Here is a 14,535-nt window from a genome sequence, read left to right as displayed (position 1 = left end):
CTCTCCTGCATCAAAGGAGCGGCATATTTAACTCTTACCACCAGGTTGCAACTCAGTGAAAGAGCCAAGAGGAGGGCAATGTTTTCCCATGGTGAGCGCTTGAACGGATGGCACTGCTTCGCTTCTCTGGCTTCCCAGTGCCACATGTCACTGCTGGTTACCTAGAGGGGGGGGGTTGAGGCAAGCAACGAGAGCAGCACATTGGCTCCACTTATATGCCCGCACCATGTCAGGATTCCCACTCGGCTCTCCCTCTCAATAACCAGAAGCAATGCACCCTGCAAGCAATGGCCTGCTGGCCATTCCTGATTTAACCCCTGGAAAGCTTGGAGAAGGAAGGAAGGGGAAGGAAGTCCCAGGACAATTGCTCAAGGAGTGCAGCTCCATGGAACTCCCGTGTGTGTGTGTGTGTGTGTGTGTGTGCGCGCGCGCTTGCCTGCCAATACAACTTTCTTCATGGAATCTCTGGAACTGGAAATGCTGTTTGTGAAAAGGTGTCTCAGAGGATCCCGGCTTCAGCTCTTGGCTCTAGGGTACCCAATGTGATGATCTCCAGATATTGGCGCTACAATTCCCAGCTTCCATGTTGGCTACCCCTGTGCATTGCAAAGAGATCTGGGGTATTTCTTTCAGAAGGGCTGGAGTCACTTTACAGTGGTACCTCAGGTTAAGTACTTAATTTGTTCTGGAGGTCCGTTCTTAACCTGAAACTGTTCTTAATCTGAAGCACCACTTTAGCTAATGGGGCCTCCTGCTGCCGCTGCACCACCAGAACCCAATTTCTGTTCTTATCCTGAAGCAAAGTTCTTAACCTGAAGCACTATTTCTGGGTTAGCAGTGTGTGTAACCTGAAGCGTATGTCACCTGAAGCATATGTAACCTGAGGTACCACTGTATTACTCCTTTTAATTAGATTGTAAGCTTTGGGTACAGGGCCCTGTGGGTTAAAAGCAAAAGTATTCCTGTGCAGCACCCAATTACTATAGACATTTATTTATTATCATTCTTCCATCTTTACTCCTTTGGCTCATACCTCGCTCAGCTCAATCACCTCCACCTTTGAGACGAGGCAGTTGAGAATGAAAAAAGGAACATTTCCTTCTGTCAAGGTCATTGTTTCATAAATTGCGGCACATTTTTCAGTGCTGAGACCTAGCAGCCCACCTCGTGCTCCTCCTCCTTGGAAAAGACCACCTTGTATTGAATAGAATAAAATAAAAATGCTAATCTGGTCTTAAAATCACAAAGGGGGGGTGGGAATGGGTACTGTGATGACAAAAGTACTGCAAGCACTAAGTGTGTGAAGCATGCACCAAAAACCAGCTCTCAGGGACAGAAATTTATCATCAGGAGAAAAAATAGCAATCAATGGAAAGGAAGATTGGGTACGCAGAACAGGTTCAGTCCTGTTTGTAGTCTGGGTTATGAGTGATCATAATATCTAAATACAACCAAGTATGTAATATTAAAATGTATTGATACCCTTCCCACAATACAAGATTTTTAAAAAGTTAAATCAATACAATTTACGCAATCAAGTACAAAAAACCTCCCCTTTACAGCTAACCATTTTTTTCCTGCAGTAATTCGTAACACTTTTTAGATTCATAGGCAGCGAAGCCACCCACCCATTTAGTGATGTAATTTTCAGGATCTACTAAAAGACACTTTCCTTTTGATGATGCATTCTGGTCTGCAGTTCAAACATTGGGTTTCAGAGATCAGAGATCATCAAAGTGCTGTTAGAGGAGGCATATTAACAGATATGATCTTCCGCATCCCAGATCTACAAATACATAGCCTATTCCCATAACCAGACAAAAGATACCATGTCTATTTTTAGAGCAAGGCCTGCACAACTTGAATCAATAATCTGAATTCGTTCTGTGATGATGCACAAACAGACTACAGTATCTTTGTTCTGGCTCATACATTCTCTTAAGTGATACAGTTGTCTCTTCCCTGTGGTTAAATGCACACTAATAACATTCGGACGACTGAATGACATGGGATTGCTGAGGTTGTACGGTACCATTCATGCCATTAGCCATGGACCAGATGGGGGGGGGTGCTGCCCCCAAGGGCTTGAACCTAGCGACACATGTGAGTCAATCATCCAAATGGTAGCAAAGTTCCACTGTACTGAATCACAGGAAAGTCATAGCGATACCATACTATGCTAGTAGCAAATGAGGTAAAGGTAAAGGGACCCCTGACCATTAGGTCCAGTCGTGACCGACTCTGGGGTTGCGCCACTCATCTCGCTTTATTTGCCGAGGGAGCCGGCATACAGCCTCCAAGTCATGTGGCCAGCATGACTAAGCCATTTCTGGCGAACCAGAGCAGCACATGGAAATGCCGTTTACCTTCCCGCCGGAGCGGTACCTATTTATCTACTTGCACTTTGAGGTGCTTTCGAACTGCTAGGTTGGCAGGAGCAGGGACCGAGCAACGGGAGCTCACCCAGTCGTGGGGATTCGAACTGCTGACCTTCTGATCGGCAAGCCCTAGACTCAGTGGTTTAACCCACAGCGCCACCCACGTCCTGGATGTGAGTTAGCCATATCCAAATCCAAATGATTTAGGGCTTTCCTGGCCAAAACAAGCAGCCTAAATTATGTCCACAGGGTTCTACGAATGCAATGTGAACCATGGAGCAAGAGACTCCAACAACTAACCTCTGTTCTACTAGCAGCAGCTCAAAATTCAGGAAAAACTGAGCATCACTACCTCCATGTGGGCAAGTATGATGAATGAGAAGACCATCATTAATCAAGACAATATTAAGCTATAGCCTTTCATATAAAACACAGGGAACACTCCGAAAACTGGGTATGCTGCAGAGTATAAATATATTCCTACATTTTAGCTGAAGGATTTAGTTCAAAGCTATGGAATTTACTTTAAAGCATTTGGGTTAATTTTAAAGCCACCCCTTTCTCAAGGTTTTTCCAAATTGCCTTTTAGAAGCACTTAAGTCGAAAACAAATCACTGGGCATCTTTCTGAAACCTGAGCAACTGAATGTATGGATTTTGGCCATAAGACTGTTGGGAAAAGGTTGATTTTCTATTCAAAATATACTGTCAATATTCTACATGCAACAAGACTGAATTGAGTTTTTCATCTAATGTCATCACAACATCTCCCCCCCCCAAATAATTAATGAAAGAAATACAGCTTTCTCTTGATGGTTAAGATGTCTGTGCATCAGTCCATGAGGAGAAAACAGTTGCATTTCATTTGAATGTTGGGATTCATTCAAATGAGTGCGAATGAAAATTGCCTTTTAGCTAATATAGAGGTTGAGTTCAAAAAACCAAGCGGAGCAGTTTTAAATGGGTAAGGCAGAAACAGAGTGAGCTCCTGACCTTACGGATTTTGCCCTTGATAAAATTCCCTCTTGAAGGCCACCTTTTCCATCAGGGCAACCATGGTGGGGTTCAATAGTAGAGGTAGCAAGCAAAATGGCCATGGCCCAGTATACCTGAAGGAGCATCTCCACCCCCATCGTTCTGCCCGGATGCTGAGGTCCAGCGCCGAGGGCCTTCTGGCGGTTCCCTCATTGCAAGAAGCAAAGCCACAGGGAACCAGGCAGAGGGCCTTCTTGGTAGTGGCACCCGCCCTGTGGAAGGCCCTCCCACCAGATGTCAAAGAGAAAAACAACTACCTGACATTTAGAAAACATCTGAAGGCAGCCCTGTTCAGGGAAGTTTTTAATGTGTGACATTTTAATGTACTTTTTGTGAAGAGTTTCAGAACTTACAGGGTTAAGAGTTCTGAGTGACATCTCACATCATGAGGCGTGGCTATGTTTCACATATGGGAATCTTACTGTGTATGTGAGTTCTCTTTCTGTTCTGATCGAGAGAGGAGAGATGTGCGCATTGTCGCCGGGTGTTTGAGGCTGAATTTACGATGTTTTGCTACACGATTAAAGGCTGTCGGAGATAAGAAAGAAGCACTGCGTGCAATCTTTGTTGGAAGCCACCCAGAGTGGCTGGGAAAACCCAGCCAGATGGGTGGGGTACAAATTAATAATAATAATAATAATAATAATAATAATAATAATAATAATAATAATAATTCAAAAGAATCATTTGAGGCTGAATCTAGCTGACATTTTAAGTTTCACAACATCCACTAGGTAGACACAAACAGGTGCACTATGGGAAATTGACATGGTGGCCTACCTGCCATCCCTTGGAGCTCTGGTCTGGAAAATTTCTGAACAGCTGCCCTTGCCAAGGTGCCAGGGCCCTAGCAGCTTGCTAGGGATGCCATGTGCGGGTGCCAGCCCTTGCTGGAAATGCCAGCCTGTGCCTACTGCCTAGGAGAGGGGTATAGGGTCTCTAAGAGAACTCCCAGTACTCCCATGAAACTACTGCTCCCATAATTCTTTGAAAGAAGGTGTATCCACTAATGGATGGAAACGGATATGTTTTGGTTGCACAGATATACCTAAGAGAATTCATGTATGCTCAAATTGGGCACTCTTGTCCTGCTAAAGCTATCAGGTAGGTGTACAAATCCACCTTAACATAAGACACAAACCTTTAGGCCACAGGAAGATGCAATTCTGATAATACCTGGGGGAAATGTTTCTACCCATAGATTCAAAAGACATTAATTGGGACATGCCATTTTGTATTATTTTGGATTTCTCAACAAATGGGGCAAGCTACTTTTCCATTTATTAGATAGAAAATTAGCACACTTGAAGAAATGATGGAAATAGCTTTATTGGAAAGAAAACAAGGGGAAGACTGACACTTCAGAAGCCATTAAAAAGTTCTGCCTGGTGACATAAAATGGAATGCTTGACATAAAATGCAAATTATGAGAAACAATAAAGAATATGCCTGGAAAATATCTGAAACACTGAATTTTGTCACACTGATTGGAAAGTAATCTTAACAACATGAAATCTTCCATTTGAAGTACTTTGTAAATGCTACTAATAGAAAACCTTTTCTTTAAAGGTTTTCATGGTAGGACACCATTGGGACTAATTAGAATTTTATTGGCCAATATTATCTATCTTTCTGTCCATGTGGCCTTAAGTTATGCAAATCCTTTGTACAAATGAAATACATGAAATGCTCCTTACTACGCTGATAGATAGCTCTATTTGTGTAAATAGGACTGTGTGGATATCACAAAATCTGATCTCTAATTAAAAAATGACGCCAATACAGTAGACATTTTCCTGAGAATGTCGGAGATAGGGAGGGGGGGCAGGCAGGAGTACCAGATGCACATTGCAGTGCTGTTGTTAACCCCTGCTCTGGCTTCCCCTTAGCCTGAAACGTTCATGTTCTGTGCATCGGCACATCAAGACCACGTTACTTATTCCTGTCCTCTTGGCACACTCAGTTTCTACTTGTTGAGCATCACATTTCACAGAGACTTTGCACATAGACCCCAGTCATGTGGGCGGGAATTATATGATCAGTATACCCTTCCGTTTTTGCAGCCCTATGTGGACTGGGCTTGACATCCACAGGCCCCTAAACATCTACTGAATTGAAATCAGGCATGAAGAAGAAATGGGACCAGTCAGCATGCTCATGATGAAACTCAGAATCCTAACAGCTGCACAGAGGTGATATCTTCCAGGCCCAGCCTTTGACCCACTAGGGCTGCCATAAGTCTGGATTTTCCCAGAAAAATCTTTCAATTAGCCAGCAGAATGGCATCCGAACGGATTTTGCCAAATTGGTAAAATGTCTGGGGAAACCCTGACGTACGGCAAGCGAGGGTAAGTTATGGGGGTAAAAATTCCCCCCAAAGCCCCAAAACTTAAAAGCTCAACAACTTTGAGAAAAAGAAAAAAAGTTCAACAACTTTATCCGGATATCCACTTTTGGGAATATGGCAACCCAATAACCCACAAATTGCTAAACGATTTCAATCTTAGATACCCTGGTTACTGTCTTCTTTCCTAAATCTCCTCTCTCAGAATGCAGTTTAACTTACCTTATGTAGTTAAACATCCAGACACTTTAGGGGGAACACCATGCTTAAATAACCTCTTCCCTGAGCAGATCTACTGAGCGACAATTTGGTTTGCTGGTGAAGGCACCCCTAGGACTTTCCTGCGCTTCGTGATTATTTGTTCCTCACTCCCTGCATACAAATGAAGTAAAATCTGCTTTCTGTAAACTTTTCTTGCTCTTTGCTTTTTCCTTCACATTATCTGGGCACCAAACCAAAACAGAAAAAACAACATCAACAAATCTCTGTGGTAGGATTTATTGCTCCTCATGACACATGGAGCCTGAACTTGTGGAAATAACAATCACACTCAAACTTTACTTTGACCATCAAGGGGTTGGCCTCCCACACAGCTGGCAAAAGGGCGCCTCCTAACTTGGAAATTCTCATTTCAGCTTGTGAAAGAGTTGCGTCTTCTCAAAGATGTCGTTCCATAAGACACTTAATTTCATAACCTCAACAGCAGCTGCGCTGTTTAGTGGGATCCTTCCAAAAACGTTTACCACAGCTTGGCTTGGATTTCTTGCTCCAGATTTCAGGAAATAACAAACTGGCAAAAGCGGTGGCTTATGACGTCTTCACACGTTATGTTTGACTCTGGGTTACAGTACAGGACAGACAAGAATAAGACTTCTTCACACACAACACACCAGTTACCTGTGGAATTCACTGCCACAAGGTCATTAGCCTTGATGGCTTAAGGACTGCGTTAGCCAAATTCCCAACTTCCAGCCACCCACTTTGCCACTGCATACTGGTTCTGCTGGTGTGTTCATACTGAGCCGAACTTGTCACTGTCTCTCCCCTCCCTCGCTCTATCTCAGTATACAGCGGCAGCACACACAACCAGAGGTCAGGTGAGCATTGCTGCTCCACCTGATGCTGCTAAAATTCACAGATAATGTTTACCAGCAGCTGTTGGCAGGACCAGCTCTATCATTAGGCAGAGTGAGGCCACCGCCTCAGGTAGTAGATGCTCAATGGCGGCAGCAGCAGTTTTCTGGCCATTCTTTCCACATACACCCAGCTATTCATTTTTGTTGGAGGACAGAACTGCTTATGTCACATGGTCTGTGCTGGGCGCCCTAAAACTGGCCTGCTTCTTCAAGGGCAGAAGAGGAAAAGATCCCATCTCCAGCGTTGAAGGAAGCTCCAGCTGACAATCCAGTTGGCCTCTGTCTGAGGAATGAGGAAGGGCGCCATTTTGTCCTTTTCCTCTGGCAGCAACACATCCTGGGCTGCCCCTACCCATCACCCCCTCTAGCCCCAAACTCGGACAAGGCCTGGCAGAATCCGAGACCAGGGGAAAGAGACTGCGGAAGAAGATTGGAAGAAATTCAAAGACTATCTTAAGAAATATTGTAAAATTGTTGAATGTTAAGATGATGTTGATTCTGAAATTAAGAGGTTTCTTGCTGTAATTATTATGTAATATGAAAAGAAAGCTTAAAAATCTAACCAAAATTAAGGGAAGGATTTGTTGAAGAGAATTAATTAGAGAATGGAATGCAGTAAGGAGAGGTATGAGGAGGTCGGGAAAGTAATTTTCACTAATATAAGGCAATGAAGTTATACATGTGATTTTTGTCTGTTTTCTGATTTTTTGGTATGTATTTTTGATTTTTTTGTGTGTGGTTTTTTTGTGTGATTTTTATGTTTTATAAAACTTGTGAAAATGCTAATAAATATCTTTTTTAAAAAAAACAAAACCTCGGACAAGGCCTGCTGATGTCTTTGCAGCCAAAACACTTCCACCCACACACAACACGGAACGCTTCTGCATGCTTGCGAAAAACCAGAGATTTGCAGAAGTGCCTAAAAATGTTTAGTGGAAGGACCCCTCGAAAAAACCAGAATGAAACCCAGACTGCCTATGCGTGCTTGTTTAGAGAAAAGGGGAATTAGGAAAGGCATCTGCAGCGAATATGGAAGTGAGGGGACTGGTGAGCCAAGGCACCTGTTCCCAGCAGGAGCCATATTCAAAACTAAAGCTCAGCTGAAATTTCTCAAGACTTTTTTTTCTGAGGGAATTTCTGACAATTGCATTTTTTCCCTCAGAGCCGTCCTGGAAAAAGAAGACCTCTTTGCAGAATTTTCTTTCTCCCCTTGCCCTGGAACCACACCAGGTCTGGGGCACTGTGGAAGATGCAAAATGATAGCCAGGCTGCCAACACAGTGACAGTTGTGTGTCAAGGTCCCCAAGGCACCCCCCCCAAAAAAAAACCACAATTGACACATGATTTTTGTTTAAGGCTTTTGGCATAATTTTAGCCACAACTTTATTAAAATACAAGAAATGTGAGTGGTTGCTTAGGCATTGGTTGCGACTATCTGACCCCGCACGGGGACAGACTGACAATTGCACGCCCGCAAAGTCAGAAAAGGAAAACATTTTGGGGAGAAAGATGGAGCCAGGCACCAGACCCTCATCCCCCCCCCGGCATGCTCTCGGGGGCTTGTGCGGCCCTAAGCCCCCTTCAGGGGTACAGACGAAAGATTGGCAAGCCCCTGGATTCCTTTAATGGAATTCCCTTGCAGCAGCAGCATTGGAGGGGCAGGCACAGCCAATCCTTACCCCTCCACCAAACAATTTTCTAACACCAATGCCTAACCACAACCTTACAAGTTGTGACAATTTGCTACTCAGTAGGCAAAAACCAAATGGCACCAGCCAATCAGCCAAATGGACAAAATTCCTACAGGGCCCCTGCTCCAAAAGCAGACGACCCCATGACAGGCATAGCAAGGTCAACGCAATAGCCCTAGATTAGGGAGGGTGGGCGAGTGATCCGATGCACGCAGCGAAAAGAGGACGCTCAACGCTGTGCACAGAGTCTATAAAGGCTCTGGCTGTCAATCACAAAATGGCAACATATGAATCTCCCCAGCAACAAGAAGAACTCAATTATAATGGTAGCCAACCTCTTTTCCCGCGCAGCAACAGTGGGGTGTCTTGTTAGCCCCCACCACAATACGTGCTCTCCATGAGGGAGAACACGCTCTGCCGTCAGATGCAGTCACAGCAAAATAAGCCTGAGGGTAGAAGAAAAAAGTTGCACCACTGCTAATGGGGAGCTCCACAGGCCTGCAAAAGCGTTGGGGAATTTCTCCCCCTCTGGAGAAATTCAGTGAAATTCTCTCTCCCCCCCCCCCTCTCTCTCACACACACACAATTTCTCTGCTCCTAAATTGAGTGGAGAATTCCCAGAGGTCACTTGTGCACAGCCTAGGACTGCCATACATCCAGAATTTCCCAGATTCATCCGTTGAAAATGGCATCCAGGCAGAATTATCGAAAATCAGCTTAAATGTCCACGAAAACTCGTGCATATGGCAGCCCATATTGGAAGAGTTGGTTTTTGGGTGATTTTCTTCATGGGGGGGGGGAGATTTTTCCCAAAAAAGTTCAACAACTTTTGTGTCCAAATATTCACTTTTTGAACTATGGCCAGTCTAGCACGGCAGTGTTGCAATGGGGCAATAAAAAAGCAACTGTGTTGGGTTAATGGGCAGTGCCATGGGGCAGAAGGGGGGCAAGCACACACACCCCAAACAAGGATCTCTCTTCCCATTCCACCCCTCATTGCTGGACTCCTGTCAATAATATAAACTGTTATTTTTCTGTCGTGGATCTTAACATGTGGAACCCGATGCGCACACATAGAAAAATACTTTGACTTTTCTGTGTTCTCTCTCCCCTCCCCCACTCCCCACCCTAAAAAAATATGGGTCTGGGAAGGAAGCTGGAATTAGGTGGAGGTACTTGAAGAAAGGGACGCGGGTGGCGCTGTGGGTTAAACCACAAGGCCTAGGGCTTGCCGATCAGAAGGTTGGTGGTTCGAATCCCCGCAATGGGGTGAGCTCCCGTTGCTCGGTCCCTGCTCCTGCCAACCTAGCAGTTTGAAAGCACGTCAAAGTGCAAGTAGATAAATAGGTACCGCTCCAGCGGGAAGGTAAACGGCATTTCCGGGTGCTGCTCTGGTTCGCCAGAAGCGGCTTAGTCATGCTGGCCACATGACCTGGAAGCTGTACGCCGGCTCCCTTGGCCAATAAAGCGAGATGAGTGCCCCAACCACGACTGGACCTAATGGTCAGGGGTCCCTTTACCTTTACCTTACTTGAAGAAAAGATGGCCCAGGAAGAAGATGGCTCACGGGAGAAGGAGAAGAGGATGGGCTGCGACACTTTGTGGCACCTTTTGGTTCAGAAGCAGCTTTTGAATAGCAAGTGCTGAAGGAAAGCAAGCAGAATGGGCAGTCTGGAATGCTTAGAAAATTTTTGATTTACACTGCAATTCTACATGCCATTGTTCTGAAGTTGAATTCAGTGGGGCTTACTCCTGAGTATGTGTGCACAGGATTCTGCTCATCCATTGCTACCTTCCTAGTCAACCATGAAATTAATACCACTAGCTGTCACCACTGCACCACATCGCCTCCACCTTTAAATACATTGATCTGGAACGATTCTCTTTGAAGCGAAGGTCAGAAAAATCTATCTGGCAATCCTGAGTTTATTTTTTCCTCACCCTCGGTTTTGCTTTCCAATTTATATGGAATGCAAGAAACCTTTGTAGCTAATTAAAAAAAATAAAAAGCACAGGGGGTACCACACATGATGTCCTCAGATGTTGCAGGATTCTAACTCCCATCGCCACCAAGAAACAGGGCCAATGGTCAGGAATGATGGGAGAAGTAATCCAATAACATCAGGAGCATGTTGACGAGCCATGCAACTCAAAATGTGAGTGTGATCTTCCGGAAATTCTTTTATTATAGCTTTAAGTGCTTCCACAACCATTGCAAAGCTGCACACAATCAGAAAAGGTTTGAAGCAATTAAATCTGATCTTTTGCAAAAACAATGTCAGATAGAGAGGCTCCTGCACAATCACTTCCTTGCAGGTGAAACTTTTTTTCAAATGGTAGCCCACTTCTATGTGGGCTTCTTCTTCTTTTTTTAAAAAATGAAACCTCCATCAATATAAAAACATTATTTCCATCTGAAAGTTAAATTACACTTTAACTTTCCTTCGCTTCAATTTAGCAGAAGACTGAAAGTGTGACTCATTCTCCCACAAATATACCAAAAGAACAGGAGCTATCTATCTCAATTCCAAAAATGTTGAGAATGGAGAACCATTAGTTTTGTTTTGCTTTTTGGCCTGTTTAAACTTTTATGATATGAAGGAAAGGTAGACAGCTCCATTGCAAAGAGAACATTTGCCCTCAGGATATTGCTGTTACTTCGTTGCGACACATCAATACACCCAGCTGTAATCAAAAACCAGGGAACCTCTGGCAACAAAATGCCAGAGCACATTATTTCCTGAACAACTACAAATCAAACAGTGATGCAATCTGAAACAAACAAACAGAGCCCAGTTCAACAAACCATTGGGCCGACCAGTCACATACAGAAAGATGAGCAAGTTCATGTGGTTCTGCTTTTTAATTCCATGAATGGCTCAACTGCTTTTTCATAGCAATGCACAGAGCCATAAGCATGAATGCGCACCATCACTATAATGCTCAAGCAATGTCCACATATGAAATAGCTATTGCAGGAAATAATGGATCTGTCTTTCACTGGAAGGACAGATCCTGAAGCTGATGCTCCAATACTTTGGCCACCTCATGAGAAGAGAAGACTCCCTGGAAAAGACCCTGATGTTGGGAAAGATTGAGGGCACAAGGAGAAGGGGACGACAGACGACGAGATGGTTGGACAGTGTTCTCAAAGCTACCAGCATGAGTTTGACCATACTGCGGGAGGCAGTGGAAGACAGGAGTGCCTGGCGTGCTCTGGTCCATGGGGTCACGAAGAGTTGGACACAACTAAACGACTAAGCAACAACAAAAGTCCACAGTATAGTCAGAGCTCAATGAGAAAGACTGGATTCAGCCACAAAACACTGTTCATTACTTTTATAATCCACCATCCCTCTAAGCAGCGGCTATCGGTAGCACAATCCCCACTGCCAAAATATTCTCCCCTGACCTCTGCAGGGAGATGGTTCAAAGCTCTGTGCATAGTCACCCCCAAATGGGATGATGTCAAATCACACTGACATGTGGCTACTGAGTGCCCATCTACCACTACTTATGGTCCTGGGCAGCAAAAGTGTTGCTCATCCTTGCTCCAACCACAATGTAACCATTGCATCAGACTTAACCAATGGCACTATGCTATTGCTCTTAGGCAAGGCATTTTTCAGTATGGAGGACCATTCATCAAAACTGCAATAATGATATGAGGTGCAGGCTATCTCATCAGAGGAGAGGGGGCAACACACAATTAAAGGTGGTCACCTGCCCCAGCTTTCCCTTAAGCAGCAAGTTGCAAGCACCAACTTGACCTCCCACTTGGTGGTGGCATTTCTGAACACCAGGCCACGTCACAATAACATAAAACCCATCCGCAATATGGCTGTGGACAAGGTGGCTCACCTGGGCTGGTAAGCTAGGTGGTCCAGATATCGCACAGCAATGTCCACTCAGGTAGTGCAGCAACAACATAAAAGGGCAGGGAGGGTTGGCTGGAGGCACAAGGAGATCCGGTCCAGGATCTAACTGGGCTCCTCCAGATCCCTCCTTGTCTGGGAAGGAAACAAGCTGTAGATTCACAAGGAGGTAATGGCAACTACAGGAGAATTAGAGACACACAGCCAGCCTATCTTGCAAGGCAGGTGTGTAAAGAAAGAGAGTAAAAGAGGCTGTACTGAACCTGTCCTTTCACTATGGTAGTTAACCAAGTCCTGCTCAGAGTAGACCCATTGAAGTTAATGAAACCACATTAGCCATATCCATTAACTTTAATGCGTCTATGAAGAGCGGGACTAGCATTGAATACCACCCCAGATTTCCAACTGCATTACATTAAATTAGCACTCCTGCCAAGAGCGCTGTAAAGTGCAGCGATCTCCCTCTCAAGTTAAATCACAAAATTTCTGGTTCTAATGGAGGCGAAGGACCAAGAGTAGGAATTATAATGCACTTCATAGAGCTCGGAGTTGGTTTCCAGCAATGAAATTCGCAAGCCAAATCAGAAAAAGAATATGATCCTGTTTCTGTCAAAGTCAGGTTTAAAAAGCAAAGAAGAAGGAAAGAGCCTGCTAATTAATCAGACAGACTGATGTATTTTGCATAGAAAACAAAATAGTTATATTTTCTTTTAAGACAGCTTGCTTACCTGAATTATTATTACCTGAGAGTAGAGGTTATCTACTCTCTGGAAAAGACCATTGGAGTTACCGGTATATGAATATGCGGATAAAGATTCTAATATTGCCTGGGTATAAACACAGGATGAAGACTGTGAAATCATCATTTCAATACAAGCCATGTCCATGGTGCCTCACAGACTTACAGAGTCTATCCCTGCTTTGAAGAAAGCTTACACAACAAAATGGACAGTGGGAAAATAACCTCTCCTCTTCATTTTTGCATGATTCATTTACCATAAAGACATCTGTTTGTTTGTGTATACATTTATATCTTGATTTTTGTGGAACATGCTTATTGAGTCATACAAAACAACAACAACACACAACCAGGTGGGATAGGTTCACCCAATACAGTGACTAACCCAAAAATACCCAGTGAGCTTCATGATAGAGTGGGGAGAAATTTTACACATCACTTGGGAAGACACGTGAACTAATGCTGGTGTACTGGAAGAAGCAGTGATCACCGGTTTCAAAGCAATGATTCTTCAACATCAACTTCGTTGGACTGGTCATGTTGTTTGGATGCCTAATTATCGTCTTCCAAAGCAACTATGGTGGTACCTCGGGTTACAAATGCTTCAGGTTACAGACGCTTCAGGTTACAGACTCCACTAACCCAGAAATAGTACCTCGGGTTAAGAACTTTACATTAGGATAAGGAAAGAAATTGTGCAGTGGCGGCGTGGCGGCAGCGGGAGGCCCCATTAGCTAAAGTGGTACCTCAGGTTAAGAACAGTTTCAGGTTAAGAACGGACCTCCAGAACAAATTAAGTTCTTAACCTGAGGTACCACTTTAGCTAATGGGGCCTCCCGCTGCCGCCACGCCGCCACTGCACAATTTCTTTTCTTATCCTAATGTAAAGTTCTTAACCCGAGGTACTATTTCTGGGTTAGTGGAGTCTGTAACCTGAAGCATTCCAAACTTAAAAATGGAAAGCATAATGCTGGTGGTCAACAAAAGAGATTTAAAGACTCTCTCAAGGCAAATCTTTAAAAATGTAGAATAAACACGGACAGTTGAGAAACACTGGCCTGCGAGCGCTCCAGTTAGAGAACAGCCTTTATTTTGAAGACGCTCGAACTCAGGACGAAAGGGAGAAACGTGCTAAGAGGAAGGCAAGCTTGGCAAATCCACACCGTGATCAACTCCCACCCAGAAACCTATGTCCCCACTGTGGAAGGACGTGTGGATCCAGAATTGGCCTCCACTGTCACTTACGGACTCACTGTTAAATCTGTGTTCATGAAAGACAATTTTACTGGGCTACGAGTGATCGCCAAAGAAGAAGAAAGAGCAGGGAGTTAAGCAGAA

The 14,535-nt window shown here is 44.2% G+C and overlaps 1 protein-coding gene across 4 annotated transcripts in view; it reads right to left on the bottom strand.

Moving 5' to 3' along the window:
* The window catches only part of PDE1C (phosphodiesterase 1C), a 268,752-nt gene that overhangs the window by 173,635 nt on the left and 80,582 nt on the right, over nucleotides 1-14,535 (bottom strand). The window contains exon 1 of one of the 4 annotated variants that reach the window (XR_014001155.1): nucleotides 5,979-6,010. The exons of the other annotated variants lie outside the window; for them this stretch is intronic. The gene's annotated coding sequence lies outside the window, so the exon portion shown is untranslated. Of the gene's footprint in view, nucleotides 1-5,978; nucleotides 6,011-14,535 lie in introns of those variants that run through there. 4 annotated transcript variants of the gene reach the window in all.

This window comes from Podarcis bocagei (assembly GCF_964188305.1).
Source record: "Podarcis bocagei genome assembly, chromosome: 12".
Classification (NCBI taxonomy): Eukaryota; Metazoa; Chordata; class Lepidosauria; order Squamata; family Lacertidae; genus Podarcis; species Podarcis bocagei.
This window is presented reverse-complemented; position numbering and strand designations above follow the sequence as displayed.